This window comes from Rattus norvegicus, chromosome 8 (genome assembly GCF_021556685.1).
Source record: "Rattus norvegicus strain SHRSP/BbbUtx chromosome 8, alternate assembly SHRSP_T2T, whole genome shotgun sequence".
Lineage (NCBI taxonomy): Eukaryota > Metazoa > Chordata > Mammalia > Rodentia > Muridae > Rattus > Rattus norvegicus.
Window position 1 is genome coordinate 66,479,026 of NC_141541.1, and position 17,131 is coordinate 66,496,156.

Sequence of the window (17,131 nt, forward strand, 5' to 3'; positions counted from 1 at the left end):
TCTTGTTTCTTGTTTGTCTGGGTTTGTTGTTTGTTTTGTTTTGTTTTGTTTTTGGACATACTCAGGAATTGTCTAAGATAAAGTAATTTGGTTTTTCCTTAGGTTGCATGGTTTCATTTTTTAAAAGAATTATTCATATATTTTATGTATATGAGTACACTGTAGCTGTCTTTAGACACACCAGAAGAGGGCATCAGATCTCATTACAGATGGGCGTGAGCCACCATGTGGTTGCTGGGAATTGAACTCAGGACCTCTGGAAGAGCAGTCAGTGCTTGTTTTTTGTTTGTTTGTTTTTGTTTTTTGGGTTTTTTGTTTTGTTTTTGGGTTTTTTTGCATTTTTAATTGGTTATTTTATTTATTTACATTTCAAATGTTATCTCCCTTACCAGTTTCCCCTCCACAAGCCCCTTTTCCCATCCCCCTTTCCCTACCTCTCTGAGGGTGCTTCCCCACCTGCCCACCCACTCCTGCCTCAGCACCCTAGCATTCCCCTATCCTGGGTCATCAAGCTTCTACAGGGCCAAGGAGCTCCCTTCCTAGTGATGTCAGATCAGGCAATCTTCTGCTACATATGCAGCCGGAGCCATGGGTCCCTCCATGTGTTGGTTGATGGTTTAGTCCCTGGGAGCTTTGAGGTGGGGGTCGGGGATCTGGTTGGTTGATATTGTTGTTCTTCCTATGGAGTTGCAAATCTCTTCAGCTCCTTCAGTCCTTGCCCTAATTTCTCCATTGGGGTCCCCATGCTCAGTTTGCTGTTTGGCTGTGTACATTCTCATCTGTATTGGTTCAGCTCTGGCAGAGCCTCTCAGGGGACAGCTATACCAGGCTCCTGTTAGTATGCACTTCTTAGCATCAGCAATAATGTCTGGGTTTGGTGTCTGCAGATGTGATGGATCCCTAGGTGGGGCAGTCTCTGGATGGCCTTTCTTTCAGTTTCTGCTCCACTCTTTGTCCCTGCATTTCCTTTTGACAGGAGGAATTCTGGATTAATATTTTTGAGGTGGGTAAGTGGTCAGTCCCATCCCTCAGCCAGGGCTGTGCCTATCCACTGGCTATGGTCTCTACAGGTTCTCTCTCCCCTTGGTTGGGTATTTCAGCTAATGTCCTCCCTGTTGGGTCCTGAGTCATTTCTCCAGCCTCCTTTCCCTTGACTCTTACAGAATAGGTTCAGCTCAGCTGTAGGATGCTGTTATAATTCAAAAGGCTCCCCTATTGTCCACGTTGTATTGAGCCCAGGCGGCATTACGGTAAAATATTGGCCTCTTTCTTTTAGGTTCTCAGGATCAAACTTGTCCCAACTCCTGAGGATACAACATAGTGGACTTTCCCACCATGATCCTAAGGAGAAAGAGGCAAGGCCCAGAGCTTCTAGAGTGGAAATGAGCACCCAAGACCATCCAGCTAGAGATCCCTCCTTCCCGTCTTCAGATTCTACAGTTAGACACCCGTGGGGGTGCCCGAAGCATAGCCACAAACAGATTCTACACACTGGTTTGCGCTCTATATGATCTTGGGCTTACACTCCCTTAAACCAGGATTCTCCCTCCCCCCACCACTCCCTACCTTACCCAGGTCCTGAAACATTGAGTCAAAGTCCCTGCCATCAGTACCTTTTAGTATTTCCTTGATCTCAGTAGAATAACATCTTTATATAAGAAGCTCTTGAAGAAAAAAAAAAGCAAAAACAAACAACCTTCACCTAAAAGAGTAATAGCTTAAACAAAGCGTTATGCCTTGGCTACGAGGCTATTAGTTTTGGACAGGGAGACAACTTGCTTGTATGAATTGCTTTGGTCCTTTTGCTTAAAATTGTCCCTCAGATTAATAGTGTTTAAAAATGGGGGGTTGGGGATTTAGCTCAGTGGTAGAGCGCTTGCCTAGCAAGCGCAAGGCCCTGGGTTCAGTCCCCAACTCCGAAAAAAAAAAAAAAAGAAAAAAAATGGGGCTTGCAGGGCTGGAGAGATGGCTCAGCGGTTAAGAGCACTGACTGTTCTTCCAGAGGTCCTGAGTTCAATTCCCAGCAACCACATGGTGATTTACAACCATCTGTAATGGGATCTGATGCCCTCTTCTGGTGTGTCTGAAGACAGTAGCAGCAACAGTGTACTCACATACATAAAAATAAATAAATTGGGGTTGGGGATTTAGCTCAGGGGTGGAGTGCTTGCCTAGCAAGTGCAAGGCCCTGGGTTTGGTCCCCAGCTCTGACAAAAAGAAAAAAAAAGTCTAAAAAGAAGAGAGAGAAGAAGAAGAAGAAGAAGAAGAAGAAGAAGAAGAAGAAGAAGAAGAAGAAGAAGAAGAAGAAGAAGAAGAAGAAGAAGAAGAAGAAGAAGAACGGGACTTGCTCAGAAGAGCAGTGGGACTGCCCTTCCAGAGGGCTGTTTGATTTCTGGCACCCACATGGCAGCTCACAACCATATAACCCCACTTACAGGGGATCTGACACCCTCTCCTGACCTCTAGGGGCACAGATAAAATATATGCAGGCAAAATACTCATAACACATAAAATTAAACTAAATTAAAAAAAATGCAAGTGGGTGGGGTTTTCCTCCTTTGTCTCTAATGCTTATTCGCTGGAGAATTATCTCTGTCCCCATGGCGATAGGACTATGTACAGTAAATAAACAGCAAGGACCTGAGAGCAGCTAGGATATAACAGAGCAGAAGTAAATAAGCATGGACTGTACATCGGAGTCGAGGAGGCAAAGAACCTATCGTTTTAGCCTTACTCAAGTCCTCTTTTTTCTCAGGGAGGGGAACAGGACATCACTAGATATTGATTTTTTGCTGTCCTGCTAGAGAATCTCACTCTTTCCATTGGGATGGGTCCTCAGATTTCCGCCCTTGTCCCATTGGAGATTATCCCTATAATGAAGAGACATGAAGCCTGGGGCACCAGGAGGTATTAGCATTCAAAGCTATAGGCCAGTAAGATCTTGCAGGAATGGAGTGGATACTCAATTTACATGCATCCCTTCCCCCCTACCCCCTCCCCCATCCCTGGTACGGGCAGGTCTCTGGTGAAGTTGAGTTAGGTGTGAAGAAAAAGCAGTTAAGAGCTGTTGTAGTGCCTATGTTGGGGTCCTGTCTGGATCACCTGTTTCTGTGATCCTGTTAGGCATCTGGGAGGGTGAAAGGGAGAAAGAAGGAAACTGGGAGAAGGCAGAGATGTACAAGTGGGTGTTGCCAGCACAAGGAATTCTAGAGTATGGTGATCCCACAGTGTCACTGGGGAAGGTAAGCAGTTGTGTGAGCACCGCCATTTTGTCTAGTCATGTGATGGTTGCAATCTTAGCTTGCCATGCTAGTGATGTCACTAGCGAAGATCGTGACAGTGGCACATGGTTATTTCCTGAAGCCTGTGGTACAGTCAGCCCCATGATAACATGAGCCATCTACCTTCAAGGCCCAAGTCCCTATGGAATCCAAACATCTCACAGGTTATATATGGACAGTCACCTGGTAGCTGCCTCCCACTCTTACGTCTGGGCTCAGCAGCTGCTGTCAATGCATACATTTCTCAGAGAATCTAGGGACTCTCTTGGGCCCCATCCATGGAGTGCCATAAGCTGGGAAGAGGAAAAGAGACAGAGAGAAATTGAATCTAATTTCCATAGGCTGTGATTAATTTACCTTTAGAAACCTGACTCTCATTTTCAAATGTTAAAAAGGGGTGGGTGGGTGAGTGGAAATAGGCCAGTGGCTTTGTTGAGAGAGAGAGTGGGGGGGGGAACATCTTGCCGTCTTGCCATGGCTGGCTTTCTAAGATGTTATACCTGTGGATTTGAGTCTGGGGCACTCAGGTAATTAGACAAAATGGCAAAGCTCACACAACTTAACTTCCTCAATGCCACTGAGTCCCAGGGGATCACCACACCCTAGCATTCCCTGTGCTGCTGCATTCAGTTGTGCATCCCTGATACCTCCCAGTTCCTTTTTCTTCCTTCGCCTTCCCAGACGCCAGGTTCTCATGTCTATTTACAAGGAACTGTCCTGAGACACGTGGATCCTTGCAGAAAAGGGATAGTTTATTAAAGGAGAATTACAGACAAACTTAGAAGTGCGTCAGACCCAGCCTGTGGGCCAACTCCAAGAGAGGGAGAGAGGAGAGGAGAGGGGTGGCCTGGCGTAACCTTCTGTGTGTCATTCACATAGTGCCTGCCCTTCCCAAGTTTATATAAAGTACCTGGGAGCTTTTGAGCGCGCTCCTTGAATGAAGCCCAGGTGGGCCAGCATCTAGTCTTTTGATGTTGATGTTGCCACCTGTCAAATGTTAATCTTCGAAGTCTCCACCTAATTCCCTATTCTCCAGCCTCGCCCTCTCTTTGCCTTGTCATCCTTCAAAGCGACAGAGCCGAGGGCTTCTGGGACTCAGCTTCCCAGAGAAAGTGGTGGAGAATTATAAATTTGCAACAGAATTTTCCTATCTACAGAAGCAGCACCGCAAGCCTCCTGGCTCTGCATCTGAGCAGCTGAGACTCTCAGGAGCTCAGCCGGAGCCTGAGAGAAAAGCTTGGCTACTCACCTACAGGGCTAGATCTGGGGAGGCTGCTTAGACCTCCAATCCACAGTGTCAGAAGCCAGGAGACTGCCTAGGCCACCAATCCAGTGTTGGAGCCCGGGAACTTGTCACTCCCCCACCCCCACCCCATCCCCCTTGAGTCCAGGATGTCTGACTCCTTCCTGGCATTTGGATGGGTGAGATGCGTTCCAGTCATACTCCCTGGGTGGGAGGCACAAGGATTCCTGGGACATTCATCAGAACCTCCATCTTCCCCCAGGCACATGATTCTGCTGTTCCTTGAAGCACCCTCATAGGTGGGACCTGAACAGCTGCAAGGGGATTGAGGGACCAAGAATTGGAAGCAAATGGGAGGTAAGTAAAGGCTTTGGTAGCAGGCTAGGAAGGGGAGTTGTAGCCATTGCCACGCCACAGTGAACTCCAGGGTCTCGCCATGACAGGACTGAATGTGTACTTGGGAAAAGATGTGCACGTTTGATTTTTCTTTTCAAGCCAAGCCAAACTGATATCTGCATACCCCACATGACGGGGAAGGGTCTGAATCCAGCAGAACCCCAACCTAAAGTATTTGCTGAAGTCCCCTGTGCTCCTTTCTCCTTTCTTATGACAGGAGAGCAAGATGGGTGTCACAGCACATGCCAGCAACCCCAGCACCCAGACGATTTGCTGAGCACACAGGCTTGGGACATGGTGCCAGGAGACGTGAGGGAGCAAAGCCGTGAGGCAGGGAAAGAGTGATGGATGAGGGTGTGATAATGAGCAGGCCATCACAGAGGGCTGCAGGGGGTGCTAATGAGCGGGTCACTACCACAGGCTGCTGGGACTCCTTCCTCCTGGGTTTCTAACTGCAGAGCAGGCCTCAGAACTATCCTACTCAGGGTTGAGCAACAGGGAGTATTTACCCACCAGTTCCTATCTCTCCCACCCAGGGCCTCCTGTGAGTTAATCTCTCCCTGACTTCCCTCAAACTTACACATGGGCCAGGTTCAGGCCAAGACCAGAGAATGCCATCAGAAAGAGAGGCTGGGGAACAAGGGTGCCATGTAGGAACACCAGAGTGCCTGTTACAGTGAGGACCCAGTGGAGTCGCTTGGACTGAGCATCATGGAGTTGTTTGGTGATCCGGAGGAAAGGGACCAAAGCAGACAGCAATGTGATACTGAGAGAATCAGAGGGAAGGCTACCCAGAGACCGTGTGCCGTTCTGACAAGTGCAGGAGGCAGTAAACTTCTCGAAGCAACCTGGTATTGGAAAAGATGGGCTGAGGGCTGGCGGGGAGCAGGGTTTGGGGGAGTAGGTGGGCTTGCAGGAGTGGCCTCGGGCCACCCCACCTGCTGCCAGTCTGTCCTGGTGCCCCCAGAGTACTCCAGCCCACACTGAGTCAGACCGAGCAGTCAAAATGCTCAGCTGCCACCTTGCACTTTTGTCCTCTTCCTCGGGAATCCTGGAATGGCTCAGCATGACCTAGTTCTGTAAACATTTATTTGATTGATTGGACACAGACAAGGCCCCTGCTCTCCAGGGGAGTAGACCCCGTACTAGGCTTTGCACTGCAGAGGTAAGGAGAATGGGGTGGGGGAGTGGGGATGAGAAAGACCTAACCTAAGGTAGGGAAGAGATGGTGGTGTGTAAAAGCGGATGGGCAGGTGAACAAAGAAGGCTGTGGAGCATGCCCGGCAGAGGTTTCAGTGAGCAATCCCAGAGGGGAGGCAGCTGTTCTGTCTGTGCTGAGGAAGGCTTCCCGAAGCAGCAAGGTCTTGAAAAGCCACTATATTTAGAGATGGAGAAAAAAGGAGACAGGCTGCTTATGCCTTCCTAGTAGTGGGGTGCCTCAAACAGCCAGGACTAAGGAATTATCAGGTGGAGAGACAGGCATTCACCCTCCATCCCCTCCATGTGTCCTTGGGTAGGGCAGTATTAACAGGATGGTTGACAAGAGATGAGAAAGGCCGTAGTAGGAGACCAACTGCTTCCTTATGCTCAGAACTTGTTCTCTCATATGGCAAAAAGACTTCTCAGATGTGGTTGTTAAGGATCTTACAATGGGGGGGTTATCTTGGGTAATTTAAGTGGGTCCTGAATGTAATCACAAGAATTCTCACCAGAAGGTAGCAAGAAGGTGGAGGGAGAAGTTGGGAGGTATGGGGATGGTAGTAAGAGGTTGGGATGATGGAAGGAAATGGCTCTGAGCCACAGATAACTGATCAATGCACCTAAAGCTCGAAAAGGCAAGGATGGCCACTTGGGAGGTAAGTTAGGTACTTGCCATGCAAGCATGAGGACCTGAGTTCAAATCCCCAACACCCATGTAAAAGCTAACAGTGATCGCCCAGTTGTAACTGGGTCTAGACCCCTGATACTCTGGACTCCTTGGTCCAGCATGTGTGCCATCCCATCTGTGCCTCATCGAGTTTAGCTCCACAGTGCTGGGCCTCTGGTCTAGGGGAAGAGGGGGACACAGGAAAAGGTGCTGATGGCTTGTGGCTTTCAGGTTTGACTTGTACAGTGTACACTGTCAACTCTGGGAACTGAATGAAGGACTGAGCTTGTGTGCCAGCTGCTACTGAGAGGAAGTGAGGCTCCACATCGATCCACATTGGACACTGTTTGCTTGGCACAGAGGCACTGTCTGCCAAGGTCTGCTTGCACCCAGAGAGGAGCAACCTTGGTAAGTTCTCACATAGCCTTGTATTGGTTCCTGGGGGTCTGTGAGTTCAAAGGTGGCTTTGCAGGAGTTTAAGGCTTACAGCTCAGCCCTTAGACCTTGTCATGCCAAGCACAGCAGGACAGTAAGGAGTATATGGTTACAACAAGGTCCACATCTGACTCCCTTCCATCCGAAGCAACAGACTGAGTGAGAAAACCCTTCCAGGGTAGCTGGCCTATGGCTCCTAGTCTGGCCACCTCAAAGTCCTTGACTCTCTTCTCTTCGTAGACCTATGGCACAAAGGCCTCACCTTAGGCTAAGCACCCCCAGGCCATCTGCAGAAGGCTGCTGCCCACATCTCTAACCACTCCAGAGTAGGTAATTCCCAGCTCTTCTTCATAACTCCCCCTTCCCTGTCCTGTCTGTGTGTGCCCAGATAAACCAACTTCACATCTTGATGTCTCCCTCCCCCTCTCCCTCTTCCTCTCCGTGTGTGTGTGTGTGTGTGTGTGTGTGTGTGTGTGTGGTGTGTGGTGTGTGTGTGTGTATATGGTGTGCACACCCGTGCACATATATGCAAATGGAAGGGTAAATGAGACCCTAATAGTTTCTTCTTTTCTCATCCTAGGCTCCCCTCTGGCCCTATGTCATCTCCTGTCTCCCACACCCCACATCTATATCTTTGACACATGGTCCTGCTCTCAGTCCTTTCTTACCCTCTTCTTGGCACCACCTGTCTTAGATACGGTTTCGTTGCTGTGGAGAGTCACTGTGACCAAGGCAACTCTTATAAAGGCTAACATTTAACTGGGGCTTGCTTACAGTTTCAGAGGTTAAGTCCATTGTCACCATGGTGGGAAACATAGCAGCATCCAGGCAGACATGGTGCTGGAGACAGAACACAGAGTTCTACATCTTGATCTGCAGGCAGCAAGGAAGAGACTGTCTGGATGTATCTTGAGCATACTAGACCTCAAAGCCCACCCCCCACAATGACACACTTCCTCCAACAAGGCCACACCTGCTAATAGTGCCACTCCCTATGGGCCAAGTCAAACCATCACACTGCCTAATTTCCCTTTTAGCCTCTTATAGGTCCTGGGGCCTTCCCTGCTAAGCAGGAGGGGTACAGTCCAGGGCAAGGCGCTTCGGGGGTACAGATTAGCATCTTAGATGGCACTTAGGACTGAGCTCAGACAGGATGTAAGACGAAACCTTTGTAGGGCAGAACCCAACTGTGAGCCAGGGTCCTAGACCAGCAGGTTCTTTCCCCCAGGAGGTCCTAGGACAACCTTAGTGGACAAACTAAGGGCTTAGGTCTCAGGTCATAAAACTCAAGTTCCTCAGACCCTTCGGCTCCAGCTGCTATGGGACTCGTGAGAGAACCAGCAGCCTATAGGACGGTCAGTACAGTCAGAATGAACACCAGAAACCAGGAGGTGATAGGTAGGTGTGGATTGAGAAGACTAAATGCCATAAAAAATTTATCAAAATGTTATGGGTGACTTTATACTGATTACTTGTTGAAATAATATTTTGTATATTCTGGATGAAATAAATGTAGCCACTTGTTTCTCTTTTTGTTTAGACAGAGTCTTGCTGTGTGGCCCAGACTGACATATTCTTTCTGCCTCAGTCTTCCAAAAGCTGAGATTGTAGACCTGCCTGGCTCTTTTTTGCTTTTTTAATTAAAGATTTATTTATTTATTTATTTATTTATTTATTTATTTATTTATTTATTTATTATAAGTATGCTGTAGCTGTCTTCAGACACACCAGAAGAGGGCATCAGATCTCATTACAGATGGTTGTGAGCTACCATGTGGTTGCTGGGAATTGAACTCAGGACCTCTGGAAGAGCAGTCAGTGCTCTTAACCACTGAGCCATCTCTCCAGCCCCCTTTTTTGCTTTTTAAATATTGCAATTAAATTGTATTTGTTTTTTCACATTTGTTTCTGTGGAGTACAGCCAGTTTTAGGTTTGAAAGGCATCAGAGAGGCCTTCGGATGGTTTCTCAGAGTGGGAAACAGGTCGTAGAAACTTGCTTTCATCTCTAGACGCACACTGATCTGACCGTGGCCAGCAGTCAGCATCTCCCTGAGGCCCTGTGCTCAGGAGTAAGACTGTTGCAGTGCCTTCCTTTTCCTGGGAGAACAGCTCTTCCCTAGGACCCTGCTCTCTTCAAACCACCCCCAGGGAAATGGGCCACCATCTGGGCCCTTAAGATAAAGTTTATTGTCATAGTGAAATACGGGGGTAAGAGAGGAATGGAGGAAGGAAGAGAGAGGGAGAGGGGAGTGTTAGGGAAAGAAGTCATGTTGATAAAGACGATATGGGAGAAGACATGGTCCTTACTGCACCTACTCACGGGCTCTGGGGCTGTGAGCAGTCCATGGAATCCCAAAGCTGCATCTGCCCTAAGCGCCCTTCCCAGCACATCCGAAGCCAAAGCAGGTTTAGTACTCCTAAAAGGCAGACACCAGTAGATTCCTTTTCCCCACCCCACAATGCAGTTCTTACCCAGGCAATTACGTTTCCGCCCCTTCTGTTTTACATTAGGTAGAGAGTAAAGATGACCCAGTGACTCTCAAAAACTCCTGGCAGAGGGTGGTGGATGAGAGGGGCAGGCCCCCTTAGCTGGTGGAATCTGGCACTTCTGGAGGAGGAGAAGTGCCCTTTGCAGAATGTCATGTGGAAATGCGGGTTCCTCAGAAAGGAGCTGGATCATTGAGAGCCAATAAGTACATACTTATGGTGGAAAACTGCCAGTTCTGGAGGGGTCTCTGCTATTGCTTTTGGGATGATTTTGGGGTACTCCTGAAGGGTCATCTGACTGTGATGGTTAGCATTAGGTAGCAACTAGACTGCTGAAGCTAGACTCTTCCTGCTGATTTGAACATCAGACCTGGAGGCCCAGTGGCCTTGAGACACTAGGACTAGTGGCCTCTAGTAGAGCCTCAGAATAAATTACACCATTGACTTCCATGGTCCGGGCCTTTGAGCTTGGACTAAGCCATACTGCCAGCACCCCAGGGCCTTCAGATGGTCCCATCATGAGACTAATCAGATGCCACACCATTTTTCACCATGACTTTCCTCACCCTTACAGTGACATCCTTTCCATGATGTCGGTGATTAACATGACCTCTGTCATCTCTTCATTGTGTTTGAGGAAGCACACTAGAGGTGACCGCTCAAACACCGCTTATAGCCAATTGAAACTCTATACTCCAGATGGTTGGGATTACACTTAGATATTCAGGACCCAAGTCTAGTGCCACATGTTTTTGGTTTTGTTTTTATCTTTAATCTTTTATTACAGTGCAGTCGTTATCCCCCTCCCGTTCTGCCCTCTGACAGTTCCTCATCCCATTCTTCCTCCCCCATCTCCAGTGAGGGGTTTTTAAAGGTAAAAAAAACCACATCCTGGTATCCTGCTTGGCAAGCAAGCATTTTAACAGAAGCTAAGCTTGCGGGTGCATCTCGGCCCTGGGTTCCTAGAATAGACTTGGGTAACATTCCATGGGGTTCCTCCATCGAGGAGATCAGATTCAAGTTAAACCAAAAGTGGCCTCAACAAGAATAAAAGATGGAGGAGCCTCTCCATGGTCTTGCCCTGGCACATTTTGCCCACAGTCTTGCCTCTCCACCTGATATCCTGTTACCGTGACTAGTGCCAGCACTGCCAGTGTTCCCGTACCCGTTACCATCCCCAGAGCCACCCTTACCTCTGTGGTCACCACTGCTATTGCTCAGATCACCACCATCACCTTCACCTCCACCCTGGCCGTTTTCTCAGCCACACACTCCTCCGCTTACGATGGGGCCTATGCCTCCTCGACAAGCCTTATGAACTGAAAACGCCCTAATGAGAAAGACATCTACATTTAATGTATGGAGCATCACAGCGGAAGAGGATGTGCTACAGTCTATGGGTAGCCTGAGAAGAAATGAAAATGTAAAACTCAGCCAGGCGTGTTGGCGAAGACACATAATCTCATTTACTGGGGCAACCGAGGCCAAAAGATTTTGAGTTCAAGGACAGCCTGGGTGACCTAGCTAGACCCTGTCTTTAAAGAAAAGAAAAGGCTGAGCATATAGCTCAGTGATAGAGCACTGGCCTTGCATGAATGAAGCCCTAGGTCCAATCTTTAGTGACTTAAAAAAACAGAACAAAAGTTTAAAAAAAAGACTATTTAGAGCTATTCTTTCTTTTATTTTTTTTTATTATCTATGAGTACACTGTAGCTGTCTTCAGATACACCAGAAGAGGGCATCAGATCCCATTACAGATGGTTGTGAGCCACCATGTGGTTGCTGGGATTTGAACTCAGGACCTCTGGAAGAGAGCAGTCGGTGCTCTTAACCGCTGAGCCATCTCTCCAGCCCCTAGAGCTATGCTTTTAGCAGTGTGTGTATCACATTTGCACCACTGTAAAACCGAGAAGTTCTGTATTGAGCCATCTTAAATCAAGGACCTTGTAAGCTTGGGGAGAAGAAAAGACAGGGAAGAGATTGAGCAATTCAGCGATAGCACAGGCTTCATCAGGGAAGAGACCGGCAATGGAGGGTGTCTACTGTAAGAAAACCAGACCTGTTGTCTGGGGTATAGACTTATAGACTGGGGTAGTTGGAGAGCAGAAGATGGAGTAGGAGAAGGGAACTGAAACTCTTCACTTTGGGGCCACATTGGCTCTTACGAGGACTACTTAGGGAAATAAGGTAGGCTGAAGAATATGGGATAAGAAAAAGAAAAGAATGCCAGGTGATCAATTAAGTGCCTCTTGTGATTGGCTGCTTGAGCTTAGGGGCGTGGTCAGTAGGGTGGAAACAGAAAGAATCTAGATTAACACTTTAGTTCTAGGAAAGAAATTACTTTGGTTTCAGGAATTGTCATAGTTTAGATGGAAGAGTCTTACAAAAATGGCGTGACCATAGTCAAGAACCATCCATATTCCCAACCGTCATGTCCACCACTGTCTCTGCATTTACCTCCATCACCGTCCCCATCACTGCCATCACCACCATTCCTCCGAAGTCCAGAGCCTGTTGTGTAGCAGTCTCCTCCCAGATGAAACATTCCTATTTAGATCATTATGATACCCACGGCAGACTCTATTCAGCATGGAAGCTTGAAGTAAACACCTCAGAAGTTTTAGGAAGTTCCTGAAACTGTTCAGAAGTACTAGATTTCCTCCCTCCCCAAGCTTCTGTAAACTAGAAAGACTGCTAAAAGACACTCAAATAAACTGAGCTGCCCAGAAGGGGTCAGACCAACTGATCTACCTGCAGGAGATACTCTCCAATCTGTTGAGTTACCGGCAAGTTATGCAGTGGGCTCCAGGTTTCCAGTTCTCATGAGCTCTTCACCCATGCTGGGGTGAACTTCGGTGATACAACTGACTTCAAGTCATTTCTGCTCCTGTAAGCAAGCACTCATCCACACTTCATTCTGTTAGTAACTCCCAATAAACTCATTGATTCACCCAATGAACTTCCTTACTTTGGTCTGCCATCACTTCCTATTGAGGGTGAGTAGACATTTGCTTGTGCCTCCCTGGGAACACTGGTTGGACTTTTGTGGTATCTTTGCTTTGTCAATGGTTCCCTATCAGGGGTGAATAGGTTTGTTTGGCTTTTCAGGAATAGCATCACACAAAATTGTCTAGCATTAAAACTGAGACTCAAGCCCCTACCTACCACCACGTGGCACAGACAAAGACAGCCCAGAGACTCCCTGCCGACCACCTTAATAAGCAAGTATGTGATGGAGAGACGGGAGAGGAAGAGAAGCAGAATGGTCCGTGCACTATGAAGAGAGATGGAACTGGAGACACGAGGGTGGTGAGGAACAGCCTGATGTGAGAGCCTGTGCTGTTACTTGAGGCCATGATGATGTCCTGACCATGTCTGGGTCTGTGGCCCTGCAGCTGCAGGAGTCTGTGGACATCCTATAGATCCCATGCAGGGTTTATGGCCCCTATTACCACCAAAGGTTTTGCAGATGGCCCTGATCCTTGGGGCCATGTTGATGTCTGAGGGTTACACAGCTGGCCCTACCCCTTATTGGCTGCACTCCAGGAAATGTTTCCACATACCCCATCCTGCACCTCATGTGGGCAGCACAGAAGAGCTGGCCCTGGTAGTGTGTATGGAAAACTGGCCCTGAGGGCATGAGTGAAGGGGGGAACTGGCCCTGCCCCTTGCCTGAGAATCTTGGGAGAGCTGGTCCCAGGCAGGGCATGAGAGCTGATAAACTGGCCTCACTCCTCACTGGCTGTAGCACTCGGGGAATTGGGCCCCCCATCTCACTTGGGCAGTGAGGTAGAACTGGCTTTGATGGAATGGACACAGAAAAGCCAGCCCCAAGGGTATGAGAGCCGGATAGCTGGCCCTGTCCCTTGCTTAGGCAAAGCAGGAGCTGGCCCTTGTGGTCCCCAGGTAAGAGAGCTGGCAGGATGACCAACTCAACTGCCACCCAGGCCCAGATCCAGGGCTATGAGTTGACCTGCACATCATCTACCCTATTTATGAATTTCTGGAGTATGGGAAGGAACCAGTCCTTGACATCTCCATGACACAAGGCGACATCAGGATATCTGAGAGGAGTCATGGTGAGGATCCAGTATTGACAATGTAGCAGAAGCCAGAGGCCTGGAACCAGACAAATGACTCATTGCAATGAACATTTGCAAGTAAAGCAGTTTGGGCAAAAGGGCGCACCGTGTGACACACCATGAACCATGTAGCTCCCATGGTGAGATTTTATTTTACTTGACTTATTTTTATTTTTTGTTTTCTTTGAGAGGGGGGAGGTTGCAAGGGTGGAGGGCAGATATGGAAGGATGGGGAGATGCGTGGGATTGGGGTACATGATGTGAAATTCATAAAGAATCAATAAAAAAAGTTAAAAAACAAACAAACTTGAGACTCAAGACCAGGATCCGTCAGAAAACATGCTGCCAGGATGCTAAACACACGGAGACTTTTCAGAGCAGAGGATCAGCAAGCCAGGTGTCCCCTCTTAACCTGAGAGCTGACCCTTCCTCAGGATGCTTCTAACAGTTCATTCAGCTGCCACCCATGCTTACCCCTAAAGAGACAGCTGCTGCCTAGATGAAGGATGGGGGCCATTAATCTGGGGCTGCCCTCGTTTGCATAATTGTTGCATACATTTGCATCTATTTGCTTCCAGCCTCTGAATACTGCACTGTGGGTGTTTGGGTATGATTTGCATATCACTGCAGGTGAGGGTCAGGTCTTAAGACTCGGGTACTTATTAATTCCCCCATCTCCAAGAGATTCTTTTATGTGGTGGTTCAGAAAAAAAAAGCTGGAATGCTTATTTCTAGAATGATCCTGGGGAGTGCTCCAGGTGGAGAGGTGGGTAAGCTCCAGAGTCTGTCAGAAGAGAATAATAGTATGCCACCCTGTCGTCCCTGCTATCCTCTCCTGACAGGCTACCCTACCTCTCCACCTAGTGAGTCATGCATACCCACCTAGACCTGGGCCCCAGCCTAGCCCTGCCCCCAGCATCCACCCAACCCCTCCCCTCCCATCCAGAGAGCCCGAACTTGATGTAATGGGTATGGCTACCTGGGGGCTTCCCCCAAATTTACCAAAGAAATAACTGGCTGAAAGAAGGAAAAGGGAAGATGGGCAGAGCCTCCTGCACACCCCCTTCACAGCCTGCCCTTCAGCATCTCAGACTACTTGTGGGTCCTTAATTACTGAATGACACAGGGTGGTCTTTGAAATGAGAGCCTGGCCTAAAGAGAACCAGATCCGTTAATGGAGGACAGCAGAGCCTGAGGTAAACCAGAAACAGCCCCTAAGGCTGTCATTGTAGTGATACCCGGCCCCTACTCAACTCTAAGGGCCATGGGGACAGTGTTTGTGCTGCTTTCATCCAAACAGTTGGGACTGGGACAGCAGGTGGCTCCCAACTAATACTATCATCTGTGTTCATATAGTGGGACTTATGAAGCATGAGGAGGCAGAGCCCCAGACACATGGTTGTCACTGTCGTGAGAGCTCCCCCTTTATGAATGAGTTATCTCCCTAATGAAAAGAGGACCTGGGAGTGTAGCTCACTGATAGAGTACTTTCCTAGCATCCATGAGGCCCTGTGTTTGATTCTCAGCACTGCATAAACCAGGCTTGGTGGCACAAGCCTGTCACCCCAGCATCAAGGAGGTAGAAGCCAGGGGAATAAGGCTTCGAGGGTATCCTAAGCTGCAAAAAGAGTCCCAAGTCAGCCTGGGCTACATGAGACAGTCTCAACAAAAATAAATATCTAAACAGAGTTTGCAGGGCTATGTCCTTATCCCCTTTGCCATGTGTGGGATACACCACATACTTAATCAGCCAGCATCTTGTATTGGAATTGTTAATCCCAAAGATGCACAGAGAGAGACCAAAGTATCATGGTCAAATTAATTAAAGCAAGCTTTTTAATTATGTACACAGGCTGCCTCCCCTAAAGACAGAATTCAAGAGTTCAGCCTTGGACATGGGAAAATAAGGGCTTTTATACTCAGGGGTAGAGGGTTTCCAAATGGGGGATTCGGCAGGCAAATGGATAGGATTAGAGAAGCAGAAAGTAACAATATGGTCATGACAACAGGTGGTTAGAACAGCCTTTTGAAACAAAGAGTTGGAAGGTAGAATTTTTTTTAAAAGACACAGTTGCCATTTTCTGGAACAGGAAGTACAAAACCATTTGTAGTTAAGGTTACAAGTAGGCCATAGCCCAGTCCTTGAGCAACAGATTTAATCATGAACAGGATTTTGTCTTTACTATAAGATAACTTTCAGATCCAAGATGGAAGCAGGCTGGTTCGTCAGGAACATCCCAGCTTCTAGGGTAACAGCCAAGGATGAGGTATTTTACCGAAGTCTAAACACATCAATATAGTACTCAGTGTGTACTGAGATAACTTTTTATACCAAATACAGGTACTTAAATGCTGACTTTGGGTGTGATGACACTTCTGGCCTAGACTAGACCTTACTAGGAGAAGCCCACTGGGTGATATAATTGATTCAATGCTAGACTAGGCCTTACTAGGAGAAGCCCACTGGGTGATATAATTGATTCAATGCTAGACTAGGCCTTACTAGGAGAAGCCCACTGGGTGATATAATTGATTCAATGCTAGACTAGGCCTTACTAAGAGAAGCCCACTGGGTGATATAATTGATTCAATTCACAGATACCTGGCTCGGGTTATATATAACAAGCAAAAGGTCTCAGGCCATGGACTGCTGGTCCCCTGGGAGTATAGCAGATGAGTAAGGGCTCTGACCTCATGTCCTACCCCCGAGCTTGAATTTTATCTATACCTGGACTGTTCACTGTCTGTGCTCAAACACCCTCATCTTTAAGACATCACAGAGATTTCAAACATGTTCTCCAAAAGGCCTGAGGATCCTTGAAGGAGCTGTAAGGAAGGATGTGAAAATCAAGGGGGATTGTATCATAGCAAGACAGGCTCTTCAGCCCTACTTCAGTCAAGAGGGAAAAGACTGTAACCATGGGACTCCAGTAATTTTTTAAAACATCTTATTTATTTAAATGTGTGTGTGTGTGTGTGTGTGTGTGTGTGTGTGTGTGTGTGTGTGTGTGTGCCTGCACCAATGTGCAACTCTGAGGCACCCAGCCAACCCTAGCCCCTCTGTAGGGCCATCCCCTTCTCCAGAGCCTAGGTAGGCTGGGCATAGACCGTGAGGGGACTATGGCATAGAATTCATGTCCCTCTTGCTCCAGGAGAGGATAGTATCCTGGGTAAGGGCTAGAATGCAGTCTCAGGAGAGGATGAGGAAGCCTGGGAAGCTCAGCTCAGATCAAGAAACCCTCGGAGGTAGAGGAGTAAGACTACCTCATAATAGTTATGAGGTGGACTGTTGAGACCAGGAGGGGAACAGCCTAATGGCCAGGGCTTTGGTTGGCTCGT

General features: G+C 47.9%; 1 long non-coding RNA gene across 2 annotated transcripts in view; it reads left to right on the forward strand.

Annotated features, from left to right (window-relative positions):
• The window catches only part of LOC120094174 (uncharacterized), a 54,032-nt gene extending 45,145 nt beyond the window's left edge, over positions 1 to 8,887 (forward strand). The window contains exons 2-6 of one of the 2 annotated variants that reach the window (XR_015627283.1): positions 4,787 to 4,881; positions 7,019 to 7,195; positions 7,463 to 7,548; positions 7,803 to 8,620; positions 8,763 to 8,887. This is a non-coding gene — a long non-coding RNA (uncharacterized LOC120094174). The other variant, XR_015627282.1, reaches the window with a different exon arrangement.
• The last annotated feature ends 8,244 nt before the right edge of the window (positions 8,888 to 17,131 follow it).